Below are 18,014 nucleotides of genomic sequence, written 5' to 3'. Positions count from 1 at the left end.
ATTGACATAATTGGAAGAGGTTAATACACAATTATGACGTTTCCTGGACCGGTAATTTTACGGTACTGATAAGGGCAATCAGAGAGATTACCCATTTTTTTCAAAGCAATTCCGCCAGCTAACTGTGTTCCTATTGGCAGTAAAATATACGAGAACATTGACTCCAAACTCCATGGCTTTAGTCCGCAAGCGAACTGTACTGACCGACCTGACATTATTATTATTATTATTGTTTTTCACAAGAAGTAAAAATTGTGTCTAATTAAAATTTCCCGAACTACTTTCATAGGTGAAACAGCAAAGATTTGCACCAACAACATGTTTATAATTGATGTAACATTGACCGTATTTTGTACAGAATTTTTGGGTAAGACTAAGAACTATCTTTGTACCACATGTCATGTACCTGGATCTAATACGAGAGTTCATCACAGGTTAATATAAAATAAAGAGCTAATTTATAAAGCTGCCATTTTGTTGATATGTTCTCCAAAATGAATGTACGGAAAATCTGTATATTTTTCAATGCTCCATAACGACATATCATTTCAGGACCCTAAATTATGTGGCGCTAGCCAGTCACAGTAGCCGCGCGGTCTAAGGCATTAACCGTCTTCGTTCGCTCGAACACTGTGATCTTGGGTTCGAATCACATTCAAGGCATAGATGTTTGGTGTGTATATGGGTTTATTCTGTGTTTGTGCTGTCCTGTGTGTAGGTAGCGGTCTTTCGACAGGCCGATCACTCGTCCAAGAAGACCTACAGTCTGTGAAAATGATATCGGAACTGAATAAGAGGCCTCGGCCTTGAATAGGTTAGAAGAACCATTGAAAATATATATAGCTCTAATGTCGCTCAAATTTCAGGACTATATACTACCGCAATGTAGCATTTTAAAAAGCAACGGATTTGGATAATCCCCAACGAAAGTTCTTCATATCCGTAAAAGCCTGTCAGTTGTTTCTAACGTTGACAGAGAACAGAGACGGGAACTCACAGACAATACCGTACTCTCACAAATCTACTCTACTTTCGGAACAGAAATAGGTTAACAAAGTATTTACAGGGGAACGGTGTCTCTCAGTTGTTTCTCATTAGTGTCCTTATATCCATCTCTGAATTACGTATGTCCAAACTATCCTGAGCGCATTATCTGGGATGAATGTCTTCTCCACAGCGTGCTTCCCCCTTCAGATGGTCGGAATTCCCTTTGCTTCTTAATCTCCAAATGCCTACCGCTGGCAACTTCTGAAACAAAGCATCTTTCTCGGTACGGTACTGGGAAATATATAGCACCTGTGGGAAAACAGGTGACTTCAGCTGCACAGAGTATCGTGTGGTGCTACACTCGCTGGAGGGCCGCTCGAAGATCTTAGCAAACGGCTTGCATCCTCCTTCAGACTCGTTTGTAGGTACGTCTTGTAGAAGACTTTATATTTTAAAATGGTTTATTGGATAATACAATTCCTCTATACATTTCGTGCTGGATTCAGCGTAGTCATATGCACTGCTTACTAGAAGTTGAGAGGCTCAGTTGGTCAACAAAATTTCCCCGGATTTTGTATTACTGTAACCGATGGGGGAGACGAGGAATGCATATAGGATATTGGTGGGAAAGCCAGAAGGAAAGAGACCGCTGGGAAGACCAAGCCGTAGTTTGGTGGACAATACTAAAATGGATCTTAGAGGGATAGGATGGGATGGTATGGATTCGGTTGATCTGCTTCCGGGTAGGGATTAGTGGAGGACTCTTTTGAACACGGTAATGAACCTTCGGGTTGCATAAAATGCTGGGAAGTTCTTGAGTAGTTGCGCAGTTGGCAAATTCTCAAGGAGGGCTCATCTCCATGGGTGAGTGAGTGAGTGAATATTAAAGTATCCAATTCTTATTTCACTCTAAACACGCAGTACCTCCATTACAAAACCAGCCGGTTAATGCTGTTTAAGGAATAAAGTAGTGTCTTGTCTGAGAATGACATGAAACATAAATGCATTGTGTGAGCGAAATAGAGAGCTTTTATTATTAAAGCAGGCAGTATGTATTCTTATAATAGCCACTGCAATTCAAGGCAAGCTGTGATATTTCAGCGAACTATATTTCAGAAGCTACCACCCTCCGTCCGGGCACTTTCTCTTGTCTGGAGCCTTAAATACTCCACGGAGCTCACGTATTCCTTGGTTACGTTAAATGCGTATAAATATTCAAGTTATATGGGGTTTAACCCCTGCTATTACCTGGTCTCACGAATTATTTATTGAGGTAGCAAGTAGTTGCAATTCAGCGAGAAGAATAGTTTTCGGTTCGGGCAGAGTTCCTCGCTTCCCTGCCCTCAATTAATGAGAACTGTCAAGCTCAGATCCTGTACATGATGGCACGTTTCGTATCATCCAAGTGTAATTTACGGAAGCATGGAAGGGAAAGAAAAAAAAGCAGCGGAATAAGAACGGAAAATGAAAAGCATACAGAGATTGACCAGAGAAAGGCGACCGAAAGAAGTAAAAGAAGAGACCAAGAGATGAGAGAAATGCTGATTGTGAGAGTTTAGTTGCTAATGTCTTATTTAGCGACCTTTCTGTACCTCAGAATATGTAGCGAAAATGGAAGATGGAAATGATGAATTGGAAGGAATGTGAAAGGAAGTGGTCATGTTCTAGTTGAGTTACCTGGCCGGAATTTCCCTGGAGGTACTAGAAACAATCACGAAATACCTCAGTGAGGATAGCCGGTGTCCAACGGAGATCTGACCGGCGCCTCCCAGATGCTAGCGCTATGGTGACACCAACCTGCTCGGTGAGAGAGAATAGAATTAGGAAACATAAAATGAGATGAACTTGTCCTTGTGTTTAATTACTCACTTCGTCATAAATACCCTGGCACTGAATGCAAGCGAACGACCAGCTATACGCCCCGGCCGCTTTATCCACAAGGAAAGAGCCCCAGTAACAACTGAATAGGAAGCGGCGTGGCCCTAGAGTCGTTCTGATCTCTGTGAAGAGAGACTCGAACCAAGATCGTTTAGTTGCCCACTCAGTAGCTTAGTCACTCCACCAGCTGAGTTGTCAGGAAACAAGTCATGACTAATTTGTAACTCTATAGTAGAGTTTCGAAACTTCGGGTTCCATAAAATGCTGGGAAAGTCTTGAGTAGCTGCACATTTGGCGGCTCTTCAAGAAGGGCTTAGCTCCATAAGTAAGTAAGTAATGAATAATAGTATAGTTTCTCCGATATATCAATTGTTCAGGTTACTTCCAGCTTGGAGGCACTCCTAAGCTCACGACCGTACTCAACTAAAACTGCTATTGGATTTATTTCGGAAAATTTAGCACCGTGTTAAATAAAACTGCGTTGGACTGAAGTCTGAATGATGCAATTTATTTCAAATCTTTTCCAACTAATTTTAGGATCTGCTGTCGCTACGCCCGTGTACCCACAATTCTCCTTGGGCTTCCATAGGACCTCTTCCGGTGCGCGTTTCCCAGCGTCTGTTTTCTGTTGCAATCCGTTCTCATTCTTTCCTCTTCTTATCTGCCGCTAGAAATTTCGTGCACTTAGGAGCGTGAGAGAACCTGAAGGTGCAACATTTTGTTTGAAGAAGCAACCAGACTGTAAATCTGCAGCCCGAACCGCAGCGACCACATTTTGTGTGTGCGTTTTTTTGTACCTTGACATTCTGAATTCGACTTAGAATGTACGAAAGTTTAAAATGTTTAAGAATTGGTTAACTGCGGTTAATTTGGTTCAGTATTCTTGCCACGGTTCCTGTTGATAATATCCTTAACACGCTGCCTTTGGTTACCCTGGTTAGGCTTACACTTAATTACCACGATTTAATATTATCACAAGTCTTAAATCCAATCATTCAGTCCAGTTGATGAAATCTGACCAATTCTGACACCAAAATGTTACGTGTTCGGAGTTTGTGTGACGAATATAACGAGTTATGGATTAAAAGATTGGATTTATTGGCATTCCTTTACAATTACAGCCAATTATAACAGCTCACACATTGAACTCCTCCTGAATTACGAATGACTCTCCTTAGCGTACTCATGTGTCCTCCCTTCTATAACGCCGGGAGAACCGAATTGAAATCACCATTTCACAGTTCACGTTAATGCATGCTTATCCTCTGCTGCGTGAATGGTGTGTTAATTCCATAGCAACGTTTCGGTTTCGCTATTCCAGCTTCAGGCAGTGCTTACATAACCGTTGCCTAGCAATGGTCATATTAGTAACATTGTCATTCCGTTAGTGCCGGTATTTTTGTTCTCACCTCGCACATGAAAGCGCCTACCACGTTTCTGTTGATGATAATGGGAAATTAGAAAGTGCGAATTTTGTGTTGCTTCTAGTGGCATAATACTCACACCAGTTTCTGCCTTATCTGTGTTTCGGGTGTAGAGTCAGTGCCAACTGTTGTGTAACAATCGAACTTCACATAGGTGGCAACGGTCAGGGAGAATCTGTTACGCGACAGGTTGGTAAACAAGTTCCCGCGAAGAGAGATTCTTGGTAAACAATCCGTTGCTACGATACGCAACAATAGCACGAATGTTTATACCTCGTTGTTAGGCAAAAATCAGCGCACTAATGGATTGGCGAGATAGCTATCAAGTGACTTATTCAGTGTGGTCCGCGCCATGCCCACTGCTAAGTAACAGAACTGTAAATATGTCTACAATAAGAGGTGTCTTCCATGGGGTCCGTGTCAAAGGTTTATAGGGGATTCTTTTTTGTTACTAGTGGGGTGGGACTAAGTCCCTTGTACTGCGGCCACTTCTGGCATATTGTACCAGCCCCAGATGATACGTGAGGGTGATTGTGGAGCAATTGGTGGAATGAAGATTGGAAGGGGAAACAAAGTACTTGGAGAAAACCTGCCCCAGCGCCACTTTGTCCAACACAAATCTCACTTGTCCAGACCCGGGATCGAACCCGGGCCGCCGCGGTGGAAAGTCAGCGACTAACCGCTTGAGCTATGGCGCGGCCTTTTATAGGAGACAATGAAGGTCGTTTTTGCAGTGAGTCGTAGATGAGAAGCAGTGAGTCAAGGACACGAAGCAGTCACTGTAAAGAGTTGAGATGGGCTCAGCAGTTGAGGGTACAAGGACGAGAATGGAGCGTGTCCTTAGTGAATTGTAAAGATTAGTTGAGTACAGATTAGGACAGAGGAGTACAGAGTAATTGAAGACGAAATAACAAGATGAGTTCATAGTAATTTGAAGCTCAAGTTTCTGCGTTGAGATCCGTTGCCAGGAGACGACTCGTGAAAACAGAGAATCCTGGTGCGTGTGCAATGGTCAACTGGAAATTGTGTAAATCAGCGATAGCGCTGTATTAATTGTAATTAAGTGAGAGTGTAACCGAAGTGCTAATAAATCCAGTCATCCGAACTAGAGCCCGTTAACTTAGTCAGGCGTACACCATACAAGTGACATTACAGAGGGACAAGCTCTGTACAATGGCATGCAGTGCACTTGCTGCTTGAGGAAGACGATATGTGTGGAGACCTAAGAGAAGAAAGATAGAAGGGTTGAAATTCCTAACCACGTAACTGGCTTCAAGCAGTCAAATCTTAAGCAGTAAGAGGTACGTGGTCAACGAATTTAGATGCAAGACTTTTAGTCATGTTGTGGGCAAAATTAATAATAAAAGTTCAGGTTGTGATCCCGCATAGTCTAGTAGGCCGGTAGCAGCATTTCGGAGGGACATGTTTTCCTCTTTCGAAACATATATTTTTGCAAGGAGTTAACGATTTTCTGAGACATGGCACGATGTAATTCAATCGATACGTTCCTCAGAGATATTTATGCATATCTGCAAAATTTCACGGCGTCGCTGAACGAGTTGACCGTAGCGGTATCACTTCTGCCTTGCATTTGGGAGGTTTTCGTCTCGAACTTCAGTTTAGACACCAACTATGTAAAGAGGATTTTTGTGGTTTTCCTCAAGCAATCCAGGCAACTTCTGGGTAGTATTTAGATTAAGCTACGACCTCTTCCATCTAGATACTTTTCAATTCATCATTTATCAATAACCCTAGCATCCACACTGTGTAATTTCGATATAGAAGCATTAATTAAATAACCCCAAAGGAGACCATCATCTGAGATATAGGCAGCATCCTCACATGAAACGAAGTAAAAAAATAAAAATTCCCTGAGTCAGTCTGAGAAGACTTCTACCTTAATTTGGAACTAAGTCGCGCCCTCAGGTCTGTTTGGTTATTTAGTTGGATGGCATGATATGAGGACCTCCCCTCACAGATCTCATTGCGCTAATGTGAATACGGAAAATGTCACACAGCTCTACCTTGTGACGTCTGTGTGACGTCATGCACATACAAGTTGGCAGCGTAACTGCAGACCACAAAACTTCACAATTTAAATTCATTACATTTCAAGTCAGTCTTGCTTTCATTCACAGAGTGCAGCACCGGTGTGACGATATGTCGTTGCTGTTTAATTAATGAAAATTGCGTTACAGTCTGTCCCTGAGAAGTTGTTGATTTAAAAACTGCTTACAGCGCCACTAAGTCATATTTACGGCGGTTTGCAATTGAACAAAACGAGAAAGTTGCAGGAGAATCACCCACCGAAAGCTTTTGCCTGCTCCCGCATTAAATTAGCTCTTCAAAGAGAAGGGTCTGACGATTCTCTCTCTCTCTCTCTCTCTCTACTAAATTGGATTACTTCCTCGTGCCTAAAACAGTCATCGCACTTTGATGGAAGAAGCAGCGGGAATTGAATTTGGTCTCGAAAATGCGAGTCAACAATATATAGGTGTGCCGTAGTCGGCGCGAATCTGCGCGCTTCATCTTCACATCTTCACTACATGCCGTTCCAGCTGAAGTAAATACTGTCGTTGAAAACATCGCCCCAGGTGCACTATCGTTTACTTCTAGTAGCTAAGCTAGATAACTTGTATTGTATTGTATTGTATTGGAGAGGGTGGGTTTCCCCATGCACTTAGACCAACTGTTGGTCCATTGTGCGTCCCCCTATGATATTCTACCAGTCTCTATTCCCTACCGGTACTGGCGCGTGTCATCAATCCAGACTCAGCCAGCGAGTTCGGCCTCTACTGGCTCAGCGGTATCTCGATGCTTCTCCCATCTACCAGAGGCGTTAGAGACTACTGTTGGGCGGGAAATGTCCTGAATTTGGCTCAGTGGTCCCCTTGGGACATGAGGTTCTTTTACGTGCAGTAAAGCTACAACACGGGACCCACGGCTTAAAGTTCCTCCCGGAGGACTTGTTTCCTGAATTTTTCCGCCCTTAAAAATTCCACGACCTCCGCCGGGTTTAAACCCGCGTACCTTGAGTCATGAGGTGGGAACGTTACCCCTAGACTACGGAGGCCGCTTAGATAACTTACACTACACTTGACCAGAGACGTAATGCCTGCCATTTCTGTTCAGATGTCATTTTCTTATGGATCTCCAAGCTCATTGCACTGCTTGAACGTTAGAGATTAACGGTTAAAGGAAACGTGTGTTATTTCATACACTGCTCTTCCATTACTTAATGTTTTGTTGTTATTTACTGTATGGGGTACGCGGAACCCCAGTCCCACCATTTCATAATAGCAAGTACTGCAGAAGTACAAATGCATGTTTTAAGTAGGTGACCTAAATACGCAATTGTGTTTAAAATGACAGCTGAAGACATGGATACTTTGTTGGCCGTCTCATCTTCAGACAGAAATAATATTTTTCACGCACAATATATTCAATTATCAATGCAACTATTTTCACTTCTGTTTTTCCTCCTTAACGACATATTTTGGCCTCAAGCAGCCATCATCGGGTGTTTTGGTGTAGACCGTTGCATAATTGGCAAAATGTAATAAGATTTCTTGATTGTGGTCTATTTTTCAGTTTATAGGTGTTCCCCATAATCGACCATCGGTATGAACACCAGTCAGTGTTTACTCACTGCGTTTTAAGTCTTTCCTAATTAATTTTTATGGATTCTATGAGAGTTTTCTGCTTTCCTCCTCGCATTTGAGCTGAATATTTAGACCATGAATCAAGTGTTCTCGGGGGATGTCGCGATTTTGTCATAACGGTCACAAAACACATTTTTGGAATTTTGATCCACTGACACATTTATTGCTCATCTAAGCAACAATTTGCTCTATTTTCTAGCCATAGATTCGCTATCTGTTCTATAAATATGCAGAGCATACCTCTTGCCGTTAGGAAACAGTCTCCAGTGATTATATCGATCCTATTTTAACAAGACAGGGAAGATCGCAGGCCTCCATTGAGCAGAAATAACGTACTGAAAACGGGATTTAGCAGATGGACCAGAGAGCGGACTTCTCTTTTCCTTAGTGGGGTGGGACTAACTTCACTTAGTACTGCGGCCACTTCTGGCCTATTGTACCTATTGTACCAGACTCAGATGACAGTTGAGGGTGATTGTGGAGCAGTTGGTGGATTGAAGATTGGCAAGGGAAACCGAAGTATCCAGAGAAAACCTGTACCAGCGCCACTTTGTCCACCACAAATCCAATATGACCAGACCCTGGTTCGAACCCGGGCCGCCGCGGTGGGAAGCCAGCGACTAACCGCTTGAGCTTTGGCGGGGCCTAGGGAGGGGACATATCCAGTGCCCTGTTGTGTTGTGACACTTCAGATAGACGTCAAGGCAGTCGCTCAGTTGGGATGCGCTTTGTCACTAACTGGGTAATTAAGTCCCAAGTGCCAGCACGTGCTTTTATATGACAACAAGTTAATTTGTTTCGCTGCAATTGCCGCCCCTTTTTGAACATCTTTTAAAGCAAAATTTACCTGTACGTAATATTTTATAAAACTAATCAATATATGTTGTTCATTGGTAAGGCTAATGGCTTGTAAGTTAATATTAAATGAAAATCAATAAAGGTTACAATCAAAGGAAGTTCTGGCGCCGGGTGTGTCAGTATTTGGTGGTTTTGTTCAAGTAAGAGAGTTGTGCAACGAAAGTGTGTTAACACAAACTCTAGGCTATCATTACCCATTTCTGAATTACGTATTGTATTCTTCTAACATATGACACCAGGTGGTCTTCCAGGTGAATACCAACATTGCCAAGAAACGTACTGCTTCCACCATCATGTGCAGTGTATCATAATTTTTATACTTAAGAAGGAGGCTGTATGATCCTACGAAGTGTTCATACTTACCAACCAGACTACACGGTGTCATCTCAGAACACCACAATAACCACATCTTGAGCTCGAAGAAAGCATCTAATCCTGTGTTGTCTACAAGCAGAAAGGGCCTTTTCTCTCGGGATATGGTTGGATTTCTTTAACTTACGATATTGTAGCAACTAGACCCGTTGCTGGGCAACGACCGCGAGATAAGCAAATATGTAAGAGCCGTTGCCGACTAATGGCTTTGCAGAAAAACATTCTTCCACGGAAACGATTGAATTACAACAAAGAGAAGCGGTTTCTTCCACCCGGTTGGTGCAATGGGTTATAAACAGAACAAGTTTAAAGTTTTGTCAATTGTGGGATAGTTGCCAGCCGGCAAGGACGTTAACAGGGGATATTAGTAGGATCCATTACCAGGAAACGACTAGTGAAGTCAGGGAAGACTTTATATATACCCTAGTTGCAGTGATCTTTATAGCCCTCCAGGTGATCTCTTGAAATTCTGTAAATGGCAGGCAATCAAAAGATCATAATTACTCTGTTCTTGCTGTTTAACGCGAATTAACACTATTTTCCCCGAGCACCCAAGCCACTGAGCATTGCTAAGGCCCTACACAATTTATTTGCAGTAAACTGAAGCACCAGGCCGTCGGCTACACTTTCTTTCCGAAAGTTTTGTTAGATCTTGTGGATTTCCATTTTCTTGGTTGTTAACCGCAATTCGATTAAATTGTATAGTATCTCATTTTGAAATTATAATATCAGTGTAAGATATCGAAGTAATTTAATCGTCATGCCTTCTTTATTATCGAGTAGAGAGATGTATTCTGTCCTGACACATCCTTTACCAGTTCATTCTAGTCTCTAACATTCTTTATACATCGCGACATAGTCTACACTAGAAGTGAGACAAGTTGCCATGTGACAGATGGTCCCGTCGAGGAGCTGGTTGTAACGTGCTGAGAGTTAAACCAATCGGTGTCAATCAGGACTCGCTATTGGTGAGCACACGGCCTCTCTTGAGTGCAGTAAAGTGTGAAGTCGAGCACGTTGAGGCGTGCGGTTTGGACACTGAAACGTACTCTTAGTAACGAGAAATGTAACAGCAATTTCTACTTAATGGTAAATAATTGTAAGAGTTATTCTACTGTGTTAATAATAAGTTATGCCATCGCTTGCACGAAAGTTCAGTATTACAGTTACGTACCTGGAAATTGTCAATGGAAAAAGTCTCTTAACATCGTAACTAGACCTCTCTTATTTTAAGTATGCTAGCAGGCTCGTTCTTCAAAATCCATTGTTGACGGCCAGATATCACATTCTATTATTCTTAATGCTTATCTAACAACACTTCAGCAGTGAATCTTTTCAAGGTGAAAGAAATTGTTAAATGGCTTGTGTCATACCTTATGCCAAATTCCGAGCACTGCTGCCAGGGCTCGATCCCAGTTAAAGCCGCATGGCACTAGTTAACGAAGGGGCACTGCTGTGGGTTTTCTGAGTTCTTCTGTGTCTAAAATTCTCGTTGCACCAACTGCTCCATATTCATTAATTGCCCTGCCGTGGATGCTACGCAGTCTGGGCACAGAGAGTTTCGCAGAATGTCAAATTTAAGAATAAAGATGCTGAGATGAAAGTACTTACTGTCTGCTTGAAATTTTAAAACTTATTACAATATGTAATAATTAAAACGTAAACTGTAAACTGTTTAAGTGAAAAACAGACCGCAGTTTAGGCACTGTTTTTTGGCACTTTCATAAATTTGCAAACACGCGCTTCTTAGCTCCGCCATGTTTGCCTTATCCATCCATCATTCTGCATCAATCGCTGCGTCCTCAAAGTATGGACCGATCAGCAAAGGTTTTGTAGAGACATACACGCTCTTTGGTCTGAGAATCATAGGAAAGTCATAAATACTCACTGTGATGAGAATACGGGGTTTTGAAATGGTAGAGCAGTCACTTCTGTACACAGGCGGATCAAAATTCGTAGCTCCGGCCTCCACCGCTCTGTCCTTCTGTCTGTGACCTACTGACATGGTGTAAAGCAGGCATGTAAAACTCAACTTTTACAGAGGGCCACTTCAGCCCTATAAATAATAGTCCAGGGCCGCACTTCAAAATAGAAATATACATTAGATTTTGATACAAGGAAATATAATTCTATTTATTATTTAGGAATAATTTCAATATAATTACCTAAAGTCACATATCTTACAGTTTTAAAAAGCAAGAGAATGCCATTTTTGACAAGTATCAAACAGCTTTTCAATATATAAAAGAGAGATTACACAAGAACTTATGTTAGAAATAGCAAAACATTGAATTTCCTGCAGCCTTCTAATTTATGTCTGCGTGAGACTTATTTTCTTCGGGTCTGTTGAAAAATTGCCTTTACAAAAAATATTTCTACTAAAATTTTAATATTTATTTTAATATCAATTAGCTTTAAAAATTGAGGGACCGCACTTCATGGGTTTGGGGGCCGCATTTTTGACACGGCTGGTGTAAAGCCTTGGACACACATTCTTGGAGTCCGATGTATAAGACATACTGATTTACATTTCGTTACGCCCGTTTTCATGAAGCCTAACCACTAAGAACGGGGGCACGCTATAGCGCAGTTGGTCGAGGCACTATGTTAGAAGCCGGCAGGTTGCGGTTTCGATTCCCGATGAGGTGGATTTTTCTTTTCAATTGATCTAATCCTTCCAACCCACTATGGCCCTGGGGTCGACTCAGCCTCTAATAGAAATGAGTACCGGGAATCTTCCTGGGGGTAAAGGGCGGCCGGCGCGTAAGGCTGACCGCCATCTATGAGCCGATTTTCTAAAGTGGTGGTTTTCAACTTTTGTCAGACCGTACCCCGGTAAATTCTTTGTTCTATAAGACGAGGGCCTGGTATAATTGATGCCGGAGCTCAGTACCTAACCTCGACCCGGCGGTTGAGAAATACTATTCTAAAGAAAATGTGGGAACCTCGACGTCTCACAATCCTATTGGCTTTCACGGCCTTGTTACAGGGATAGTTTACCTTTTTCATCTGATACTGTTTTATTCGTATTATGGATTGTTGTTTATTTAACGACGCTATCAGAGTCTCGGTTTATATAATGTCGAGTAATAAGATGATTTCATAAAAACGATTTCGAGGGGATGCGCGTGGAACACATCGAGGCCCAATTTGAGACACCAGTCCACCATTTCTGTGAATCTAATGGAGTAGCCATGGATAAACTGAGTCAGGTTAACCAATATTCCAGTCGAAATTCAAAATTGGCACATCCCAAATAACACTCAGTAGAGGTCAGGACGTCTGACTGATCCGTACTGTGGGTTTTCCTATACTTCAGATGGTACATAAGCTTTTGGGTGACCGTATACAGCGTAAGAGGTTCCGTTCAATGGACTAAGTGCATTTGTATGGCGTTGGTGGGACATTTGTATTGAATGGAGTGACACTTGTATAAATCCGAACGTCATGGCGCCATTTCATTTTCATTGCTTATGATCTGAAGTGAAAGAGACAGAGATAATGCACGTATACATTTCTATAAAGGTTTCCAAAGAATTGCACAGGCATACTGAATACAAAAGAATTCTCTCTCCCAGTGAAAAAGAAGTCTTTCACCATGTGACTGTATACGTGACATAGTAAATCAATATCTATATCGTGTCTTTCCGGTCCTTGTATGTATGTTTTCCGGTTGGATGAACACCTGCAACGTTAGGCGTGCCCGTACCCACGCCAATACATGTATTCGGAGCTTAAACGGTACAAGGCTCACAACAAATTACCGATTTTAGTTTTTTTCTTTTGGATGTGCTGAAGGTATCCGTTACACCCAGTAATAAGATCAAGAGCAGTGCCTTCTTGGATGTGACTCCTAGTTTTCTGGTATTCTACCGACATTCAGGAGGAAAATACTTCATTGGGAGGCGTTACCTTACTCCGAAACTTCCGGGAGTTTCTACCGAACTACAAGAAGCACATCCCAGAAGATAGATACGGCTGCGTTAGCCTCAGATCTCACAGTAATGAAGTTGTCTTTGATTTCAAGTTGGAATGTGTGACACTAAGTTTTCTATTTCCGTTTTTGAGCCCCTGACAATCCTATGGGTCGCTTGCCCCGCCCATTCAGATTTCCTGTACTCATGGAACACCCGAAGGTTTTAATGAAGCATAAGATAGGAAACTCACAAAAAAATGTCTAGACATGTTATTTTTTACTTGCATTCAGCATTTTGTGGGCTTATATTTTTTTTTCTTGGCATAACTTACTAAGTATTATCAAAGCGAATAAACATTGTAGAGAAATATGAACACAAATTTATGTCCTATAGCTTTTCGCCATAAGTTTTAAGGTTTTGACAATTGCACAAAATGGATCTTACGAATAAATTAACAAAGTTTCATATACAGCATCGGCCATGGCCTCCAAACCTGTTCGCGGTAAAGAGAAAGAGAGAAGGACTTTAAATAATTCGATTATTTTATCTTTTAATGAAGAGCCCGCTTACAGTTAACTTTAAAATTTATTGTAATCCGTTCATGTATTTAATATGACTTTAGAATGTAATAATAGTAAACATCAAACATTAGGACTTATTATATTTCGTTGAGTATATGTGTATGATTTTACTACTGTTGTCACCTAACAATGAATACTTGCATGTGACTTGAACGTTTACTTATTATAAAGGAAGGGTTCTGCGTAATCTTAGCTATTTATTTTACAATTCTTTGTGCCGAAAGCGCTGTTAATTTTGCACTGTATAATTCGATTATCTCACGTGAAAAAAATTCTTAGTAGTACCTTTTTGTCGCTCGTTATCATGTAATAATTCGAAGAGATAACAGCTTTTCGGAAATTGAATGTTTCCTTACTCAGAGCCATCCATTAGAAAGTGATAATCACTGTCAATCATCGGCCAAAGTTAATCATTTAAAATACATAGGCCAATATGGTCAGTGGTCAATTATCCGGGCATTATCTGTCATCTTATTTCTTATTTGAAAAGACTTTACTAAGACTGTATCCTGTCTCTGTTCTCAGGTGTGTAGGAACTGAATTTTAAAACAATAGGCGTATTTGGATCGATTTCAGGTTCTTGGTTTTCTTTTATATTAAAAAAAATGCTGAGGTAGTTCCTAATTTCTAACTTGCTACTGTATGCTTTTCATGCAGCCTACCTGACATAATTTAATAAAAATGAAACGTCAAGCCGTGGACCCTCCCAAAATACGCAGCTCTGTTTCTTGTTTCAGAGGGTTACAGAAGGGTAAGAGATGGAAAGAGCTTCAAGACTGCGTGCAGAAAAATTAGCTGCGAACAAAATGTTGGCTTTGAAATCTCAAGGAAATAAATAATTTAGTAAGCATGTGTGAAAAAGTGAAGTTGATAATAAAATAGGCTGTGAAAATATGAACTGGATTTAGCTGGCTCTGAATGTCTTCCATTTATATGCCTTTTTGGATTAATGTATTGAACTTTCCGGTTATTACCTGCATAAGAAAATACTTATCGTCAAACTGAATGAATAATTATCACTGTTCTATGAAGCATTAATCCGTTTTCCCGTGGCTAACTTGCCTTTCACAGCAGAGGGAAAACCATATCGAAATACGGAGTTTAATTGACCAACCAACTTGGAAATTTCTCTGTCACTTCCTATAGGATTCAATTGCCACTCGTAGAATGTCGTGTGTTTGGTCTGTAGATGTGTTTGGGAACGGAACGCCCCCGTGCGATGACCAAGAAAAATGAGGTCTTGCCACGCATGACCCGTGAGGTCGACACGTTACACTCTCCGAAAAGGAAATGAGTTTTATTTCTGCCTTTGAAGATAATGTGTATACAGGCGCTATAATGGCCGTAGGTACCAGTCAGGTTTACGGTATTTGTTATCTTGTTAGTCGTGCGAGTATTTACCTCGCAGCAAGGTGGGGGAAAAGTCGGGCACGCTGGCTCTGTGAGTGACTACATTGTACGGTTGGCCTTGACCTTTTCGTGACATAACCTCCTGCGTTCTAATTATGCGTAGACCAGTTCTCTTACATTTGTAATGTGCCACTTTGTGATACTTCTGATTTAAGAACATGCGTGGCACAGAACACTAAAAGTTAACTATGACATTTATTCCTTACTCTTTCCAGTTTACGTTCACAGAGACTGTTGAAGCGATTTACAGATATTAGTGTAGAATTTTTAATGAGTTTGGACTCGTTCAAAGTTTTTCTTGTTAAGAATAAGCTTTAANTCGGTTAACACCACATATACACGGTGCCAAATCCCAGAAGACTGCTTTCTTTAATTTCTTAGTTTGAGTGTTATTGATTGTTTAAATGTTTTAGTTATTTATAGCGTGCTGCTGGCATAGAATCAAACAATACCCGGGGCACAGAATTCTCTTCTGATTTATCACATTCCCCCTAATTATGTAAAATTAAACGACGGATCGGTTTTTCACTTGTATATTCTCTTCCGTATATACTTCTATATCTCAAAATAAAGTCGACATTAAAATTTAACACAAGAATTTCTTTTTCGAAGACTCTGTTCAGCACAACTAGTGTTGGCTTGTATTAGCCTGTATCGTATCTTTTACGTGGGTGCAATTCTGTGCTAAGTTGTATAGGGCCCATATAACGGCGGTAAAGACAAATCAATAAGCCTAGTGGAATGCATGTAAACACAGACTGGAGCGTGGCGTGTGTACGGTGAACGCTAAGGAGAGAACAGTGCAAATCAGTGCCACGTTGAGTGCAGTGCAAACACGGAGGGTACTGACGTTTCTGATGGCGCATTTTGCTGCTCCGTGTCGTCCTGAGCTAGATCATTGTCTCAGTTATCCGATCGGCGCTTTTGAAAAGGTTTCGCCGTTAGAAATCATTTTGAATTAACTGTTTCGGCGAAATCAGTGGCTCGATTCTAGCTCCATATTCAAGGCCCAGGGTTCAAATTTCGTCCTGGAGTCAAGCCATCTTGACAGTTGTTCCTGACTTTCCACAGTTTCTCCAGGTAAATAAGGGGAGAGCGTTTGTAATTAGGCTGAGACTGATTCCTTCTATGTATCTATGGCTATACAGCTCTTGTGGACCTTGGCCGCATTTTCAGTTTCTTAATCTATACAGAGTCGGTAGGACTTCTTGGACGGGAGATCAGCCCTTCACCGTGCCGCTACCTACACACAGAAAAACGCAGACACAGACTAAACGCATACAAACACCCATGGCTCTAGTGGGATTCAAACTCACGATTCCAGTGTTCCAGCAAATGAAGACGGTTCATGCCTTAGACCGCGCGGCCACTCTGATCGGCACTGCTTCCTTCTACAGCCTCTCAAACGCATTATCTAATCATCAGACGCCATGTAGAGTGATAAGCCTACCATAGCGGCCTCGCGGTCTAAAGCATGAACTCTATTCCTCTCTCGAGCTCTGGTATCGTGGAGTCGATTGCCACTCAGGGTATGGATGTCATAGGTATGTTATAATCTTCTCGTTTTAGTTTCTACTTCGTAACATTTTCATTGTGGCGTACTTCCGTTACGGTCTCCTTTTCTTTCTTTCTTTCGTACTTTCTTCAGGATTATGGACAGGGCTTGACTGACTACGTAATTTCACGAAACAGAGTCTGTCTTGCGAAGCTAAGGCTGATTGTTGTACTCAAGACATCCCTCGCTTTTCACGGAAAGCGAAGGTTTATTACCATATCTATAAGAGTCCGCCATTTCGAGAAATTGTTTCACACTTATACAAAACCACTGACAGTATGCTCGTATGTAGTATGTGCTTTGTCTTAATTTTATTGGTATTGTTTTGGAAATAAGGAAAGTTATAGACTTTTATCTTCTTGGATATTAGGCGATGTAGTCCGTTGAAAGTTAACGCGTTCTTCTGAGGAATATACTTCCTCCATCTTCAGGCTGTAAGAATACGCCAAGCAAGCAGCGAGCATGAAAGAGGCACCGAACAATGCAACTTTTAACGGACTACGCGTCGTTATAACCAGAAGCAACGCCGTGAGAGCCTCAGATACTGCAAGATAACGCTAGTTGATCACCATCTACAATCGGAGCAGCCTGGTGCGTCGTGCGCCTTGTAATATACTCGTAATAGTGTCTCGAGCCGGCGCTGGTATTAGTGCACAAATACATTTCAGCGAACTCAGCCTATTTGCAGATTATATTGACTTCATTTTCCGTGCCTTATTTGCTTAAAGTTGAGCTGCCTGTTGTTGCTATTTAGACTTTACGAAATCGGAATTCTTACAGGTGAAAATATTGAAAGGAAAATATATCGAGGATGGATCTTTACACTGCGACGTGCTTATGAACGTCTCTCTTTTTGTAAACATTTGATAGAATTTCATTATTAAAGTAAGGATACCCTTAATGGATCCAAGCGCACATTTTTTTACTTTTTGTTATGGTGTGGAAGATATGCTAATGGGACTTAATGGAGTGAAACACAAGCAAGCCAGAAGCCTGTGGCTGAAAGGTACTGCAATCACTTGCGTCATACGTATTAACAACGGATCTAAATGTACAACCTTCATGTACCACTTGTAGTGGCTGCGGTTGTATTAACATGACACACATCCTTGTATCGCTATATTCGTAAATGGCATCAAAATATGGCTCCTGATTGGTCCCTGCTCCAGACGACAGCAGCGAGTGTTACTGTTTTCTGCGGCGCTGTTTAGTCTGGTGGATGGGGTGCCGACGCGTAAGGTATACTTCTACCCCGGATATAGGGGCAAGGGGCTTCTCCGAAATATCGTCACATTTCTACTGGTTACAAGGTTTCGCATTCCTGAACACAATAGACTGATGCTCATATCCACCTCTGTGAGAACCTGTAC

The 18,014-nt window shown here is 41.5% G+C and overlaps 1 protein-coding gene and 1 long non-coding RNA gene across 6 annotated transcripts in view; one reads left to right on the top strand and one right to left on the bottom strand.

Annotated features, from left to right (window-relative positions):
- Window positions 1–18,014, top strand: part of LOC111868839 (agrin) — a 922,237-nt gene that overhangs the window by 119,542 nt on the left and 784,681 nt on the right. The window lies entirely within an intron of this gene.
- The window catches only part of LOC111868840, a 49,354-nt gene that overhangs the window by 11,877 nt on the left and 19,463 nt on the right, over window positions 1–18,014 (bottom strand). The window contains exon 2 of the long non-coding RNA XR_002843573.2: window positions 2,710–2,784. This is a non-coding gene — a long non-coding RNA (uncharacterized LOC111868840). The remainder of the gene's footprint in view (window positions 1–2,709; window positions 2,785–18,014) is intronic.

This window comes from Cryptotermes secundus, unplaced genomic scaffold, assembly GCF_002891405.2.
Source record: "Cryptotermes secundus unplaced genomic scaffold, Csec_1.0 scaffold310, whole genome shotgun sequence".
NCBI classification, from domain to species: domain Eukaryota; kingdom Metazoa; phylum Arthropoda; class Insecta; order Blattodea; family Kalotermitidae; genus Cryptotermes; species Cryptotermes secundus.
Note: the sequence above shows the minus strand (reverse complement) of the source record. Positions and strands in the feature narration are given on the sequence as shown.